This window comes from Cavia porcellus, unplaced genomic scaffold (assembly GCF_034190915.1).
Source record: "Cavia porcellus strain 051 isolate PalLab524CR breed Dunkin Hartley unplaced genomic scaffold, mCavPor4.1 scaffold_21, whole genome shotgun sequence".
Taxonomy (NCBI): domain Eukaryota; kingdom Metazoa; phylum Chordata; class Mammalia; order Rodentia; family Caviidae; genus Cavia; species Cavia porcellus.
Window position 1 is genome coordinate 41,263,874 of NW_026947504.1, and position 5,601 is coordinate 41,269,474.

The 5,601-nt window shown below is 50.4% G+C and overlaps 1 long non-coding RNA gene across 1 annotated transcript; it reads left to right on the forward strand.

Moving 5' to 3' along the window:
* The first annotated feature begins 638 nt into the window (after nt 1-638).
* Nucleotides 639-4,967, forward strand: LOC134471979 (uncharacterized). Its single transcript, XR_010041783.1, has 2 exons — nt 639-1,147; nt 4,230-4,967. It is a non-coding gene; the product is annotated as an uncharacterized LOC134471979 (long non-coding RNA).
* Nucleotides 4,968-5,601: the final 634 nt, after the last annotated feature.

The following is a 5,601-nucleotide window of genomic DNA, read 5'->3' on the forward strand; positions in this document are numbered from 1 at the left end:
TTTTGGGGTTCTTTAAAACTGAATTACAAATCGCAGTGGCATGCAAAAGTAACTTAAGAATTTATTCTTTTCATATTCAGTCTCCAAGTTGGTAATCCTTTTTCCAGGGTTCTCATTACAGTTCCCTTGATGAAAGAAGAGCCCAATGAAACTTGTGCAAAGGAAATATAACATGGCTTAGGAAAGGGGGAAGAAGAGAAGGAAAAAGAGGAGGTTACTAAATCAAAGTGTGTGTGAAAACCTGAATATGGAATACAAGTCTTTTCAACAGAAAATGGCTACTCTGCTACCCAGACTTATGATGCCTTCTCAAACCAAAAGACAGAAGTACACAACTTTTTCTTTCCACTTAACCTTGCATATCTTTTTTACCTTGCAAACTCACTTGATACATGATTGCCTGGCTGCAGGCAGCCTAACACAAATTATGTTGTATCAGCTGCAGAGAAAAGGCTTGTGGCTCTTTACATTCAATCCACCACAATGTTTTGTCAGGGCAGTGCCCAGTTCTCTAAGAGCTTGATTAAATAAACACTGAATTGAAAAGTATAGGCTCAAAAATTCACTTCCACCCAACACAAATAAAAATAAACATCTAGAATTCAGAGCTTTTATTCTGCCCTTTATAAAACTGAAAGAGTTGCCGGCCCAGATAAAACACTGTAACCAGAAAAGGCTGCACCTAAACTCCTCCCCCACCCTGCCCCCTATGGACTTGATTGTAATTCTGTATCCCCATCCTTAAGGACCTGTGCGCCAATGAGATATCTGTGCATCTCTAATGAAGTTAGGGTGCTGCCCTAAGCTTAGGCTATTTAGATCTCCCACGCCACGTGTCTGAGAGAGTTCGCCGGGGAGTTTTGCCAGAGGGAGTTCGCCAGAAAGAGAGAGCTTGCCAGACTCCAGCGCGCCAGTCTCCACTCCCCGTGTTCCCAGAGACACCACAGCCCGGCCCCGGGCTCCGTGCAGAGATGCCCGGGGCCGGCACCGCCGGCGGCGGGGGCCCCCTCCCCGCATTCCCGGAATAAAGCCACCGCTGACCACTACTTTTACGGCCGTCCACTCCGCTCCATTCCTCCCGCAGACTTCTCCTTGCCCTCCCCCTTCTCCCAGACCTAACAGATGGTGCCCTGTGACTCGGCGGCAGGTGAGAGACTATACTTTTCTCGGTTTTGTTTTATAGTCCCCCTGCTGTTAAAATTTCTTTACTTCTGCAGTCAAAAATCCACTACCACTCGGGTAATTAACTCCCCTGCTAACTTTTAAAACAGGCTGTTTCTTTCCCAGCGTGCGCTCTTTTGTTCCTGTGTCCCCGACCCGCGCGCCCTTCTTCCGGCTCCCGCTCACAGCCTCGGCGCTGCCGGTCCCGCGGTCATAACGGCCTTCCGCGTGGCCCGTGAGGCCTGGTCACCCCAGGGTGGGGGGCCCTTTACAGGACTTTTAAAGCGCCTTTCTTTCCCGGCGCGGATCCCTCCCCGCCGCGCGCTTGCCTCCGCGCGCCGCCTCGGCGCCGCTGGTCCTGCGGTCATGAGCCGGTCTCCCGCGTGGCCCGCGGGGCCTGGTCACCCCAGGGGGGGCCCGCGCCTGGCTCCTCTGCGCCAGGCGCCTCTCCCCCCCCCCCTCCCACCATGTTTTAGTTCTGTTTATTTCGCCGGCGCAGCGGCTCGAGCCCCGGCCCCTCCATTCATTGGCTCCGCCCGCGCCTGGCTCCTCTCCCTTTTGTTTCCCACTTTACGCCGTTCTCCCGAAGTTAAATAAGACCAGACAAACCTAAAATTCACATCAAACTGCTTTTAATTTTAAAAACAGCCTTTTTTTCTTTCTTTCCCTCTCACATTGCGTTCCAATTCTGTGGGCCTCTCTGGCTTTGGTCTCCAGCCCAGCCCATTCATTTCCTGTTTCACCACCCACACGGCGGCAGTGTCCCTGCGCCATACGCCGCCCGCCGTAGCCGCCCAAAAGCCGTGGCTTTCACAGCGCGCCCAGCTCTGGCGCGGCTGTGAGCCTTTCAAAACAAAGCCCACCTAACTTCACGCTGTGCCTCTCCCGCGGCCACACCCTGCCCCACACACCGGGCTCCTTACAGCAAGCAAGCCATGCCTCTGACTGCCTCTGCCGCTGCGCCGCCCCTTCGGGGCGCGGCCACCATCTCTGCTGCCCGCCTCGGCCGTCGCCCCGCCCCTCCGGGGCACAGCCACCGCCTTGGCCGCCGCACCGCCCCTCCGGGACGCGGCCACCCCCTCTGTCGCCCCGCCCCACGCACGCGGGGCTCCGCGCAGCCAGCAAGCCGTGCCTCTGACTGCCTCTGCCGCCGCGCCGCCCCTCCGGGACGCGGCCACCCCCTCTGTTGCCCCGCCCCACGCGCGCGGGGCTCCGCACAGCCAGCAAGCCATGCCTCTGACTGCCTCTGCCGCCGCCCCGCCCCTCCGGGACGCGGCCACTCCCTCTGTCGCCCGCCTCAGCCGTCGCCCCGTCCCTCCGGGGGACCGAACGCGAGCTGCAGCTCCCATTGACGCCAGGCGTTAACTGGGATCACCACTCGGGGCCTCCAAGCCCCACCCCCTTACGCGATCGCAGCGGAACGACGTCATTTCCCTGCGCCGCTTAGCGCGTCACAGTAAGCCTCCGTTCTTTGCTTACGGTGTCCCGCGTTCGCCCCGCCCACTCTGCGGTTCCTTGCCTGCCCCTCTGCGGCACCACACACACAGGCTGCCACTGGTGCCGCATGACAATTAGCGCGTCACAGTAAGCCTCCGTTGTCTGCTTACAGTGTCCCGCGCTCGCCCCGCCCACTCTACGGTTCCTTGCCTACCTCTCCGTGGCACCGCACACACAGCAGCTCAACGGCTCTGCTCAGGCATGCTTTTTTTTTACAATTTGGCTCCGCTCAAGAGATGCTTTTTTATTACAATTCTCAAACCGTTTAATCAAAGTTACTGGCCACCTGATAATTTTATCAGCCTTGTTTATCAATCAAAGCCTTCACCACCTCCTGTTTAACAACTAAGGTTATAAATTCCTTTTTGCTGGAAACCACTAGCTCTATTTCAAGACAAGGGTTTTCTTCAAAGTTTTATTTTATTTTACCAACCTTATTTATCAAAGCCTTCACCAATCTCCTGTTTAACAACTAAGCTTATAAATTCCTTTTTGCTGGAAACCACTAGCTCTATTTCAAGACAAGGGTTTTCTTCAAAGTTTTATTTTATTTGTCTTGATTCATAGTACTGCAAGTAACAACTTTAAAAGTAACTGTGTTCAAAATCTGACAGTATTATATCAGTTTTAATTTATTCATAAGATTGCTAAACCTATACTTACTTAATTCTACTATAGTCCAAATCCCAAACAAAAAGGCAAAACTTGACCTTCAAACCTTAGAGAGATCTTAATATGGTTTTTTATATTTTTAACACTTGTGACACTTGGAGTTCTGAGACAGGTAAACCTACACAAGGTGGAGCTGCCTGCCCCCTCCATGGACCACGCTCAAATGCAGCAGAAGATACTGGACAAAAATGTCCCATCCTGGCATTCTTTGAGACCTTACTCCAGGGCTACTGGACTGTCCTAGCCACCAGAGAGTGGGTAAGCCATCCTAAGTTCTAGCCCTCATAGGAAATGTCGACACTGCCAGATTCGTCACCGACAAAAATTCGCTGCTGGAGGCTGAGGGGGTTCAAGATAACAACAGCCCCCTTTAAGGTGTCCGTCTCAGATTCCAAGTCACACTACAGTCTCAGGTAAGATATTCTCTATATTTGTGGACATAGAGGCCATATATACAGGATTCTTCCTGAGTATTCAGGTTGCTATATTAAATCAATCTCTATGACATGGTATTGATGGTCAACCTATGCCATTTACAAACAGGCCCATTTTTATACAGGTCCCAGTCCTAAATCATAAAATGCTTTTATTCCCTTTTAAACTGCCATTCTGGTCTCACATTACTCAGGCCCTAGATCTAACCATCCTTTTGATGCTCATCTCTGCCTTATGACTCACAGGTTGTCATGTTTTGTTGTCCAGTTTGATTCTTAATTTCTTACATTCTATTAATAATCATTTCTATAGCGGGAGTCCTTAACACGGTTGCCTACAGACTCCAACATCATATATACCAGAGACAAGCCTTACCTACCTACCTTTTAACTTTTGTGCTTTCATAGGGGGGAGTAAACACCTCTCATAACTTCACTCCTCCTAATCCCACGTTTATTTTTCAGAATTCTGCCTTGCCACCTCAACGTCACCCTGATAAAATACCATCTCAAAACCAAAGTCACCTTCCTATCTACCTCACCTGGGTCCTTAAATATAATAGTGCCATGTCTCCTAATAACATTATGTCTCTTTGTTTTTCCAGTCTGACATACATACATTCACCAGTGAAGTTGTCCTGGCTAAAACACCTGGCATCAGTGTCTACCTGGGCATCAACCTTCATCCTGTCAAACTCCCCTAGACCCCAATACAGCGCCCTCAGCCAGCAGGAAGTAGTTACAGAGAGAGATCTTCGCCCCTTTTCCTAATAACCAGAAGACGGGATATGAAAGAGTTGCCGGCCCAGATAAAACACTGTAACCAGAAAAGGCTGCACCTAAACTCCTCCCCCACCCTGCCCCCTATGGACTTGATTGTAATTCTGTATCCCCATCCTTAAGGACCTGTGCGCCAATGAGATATCTGTGCATCTCTAATGAAGTTAGGGTGCTGCCCTAAGCTTAGGCTATTTAGATCTCCCACGCCACGTGTCTGAGAGAGTTCGCCGGGGAGTTTTGCCAGAGGGAGTTCGCCAGAAAGAGAGAGCTTGCCAGACTCCAGCGCGCCAGTCTCCACTCCCCGTGTTCCCAGAGACACCACAGCCCGGCCCCGGGCTCCGTGCAGAGATGCCCGGGGCCGGCACCGCCGGCGGCGGGGGCCCCCTCCCCGCATTCCCGGAATAAAGCCACCGCTGACCACTACTTTTACGGCCGTCCACTCCGCTCCATTCCTCCCGCAGACTTCTCCTTGCCCTCCCCCTTCTCCCAGACCTAACAAAAACCTGGAGTGATTTCCTTTTCTTAAATAACAAACACACTTTCATTCCATGGCTCCAATTCTTAGAAATTTGCTGCAGATCCAGCTACAGAAGGAATTCTGAGTGACGCGAAAGAACTAGATTCCCCTTCTGGGCTGAGCGACAGTTATTAGCATAAATGCAGAACACAAAGAATTTTCTTTCTTTTCTGTTTGTACTTCCTAACACAGCCTGGCCCAACCTAGGAAATGCTCAGCTTCCATCAAATCTTGCTATTAAATGAGCCCAGTTTAAGGATCATTCCTTGGACCAAATAATTACTGGCGTCATAGACAAATGTTCATAGCTGGAGACTTTTTGAATCTTCCCAATTATGAGAATTTTAGTCTCAAAATGACTAGGGGAAATAGCTACTAATGCTGTTTATTAATAATTTTATATTTATAGGATGATTCGAGTTCTTAAAACAACATTTCCTTTACAAAGTACCAGACAAATTTATTTCTCACAACTCTGGAAGCCAAGTGTCCCAGGTAAACATGTCAGCACAGTAGGTATCTTCTAAAGCCTCCCTTCTT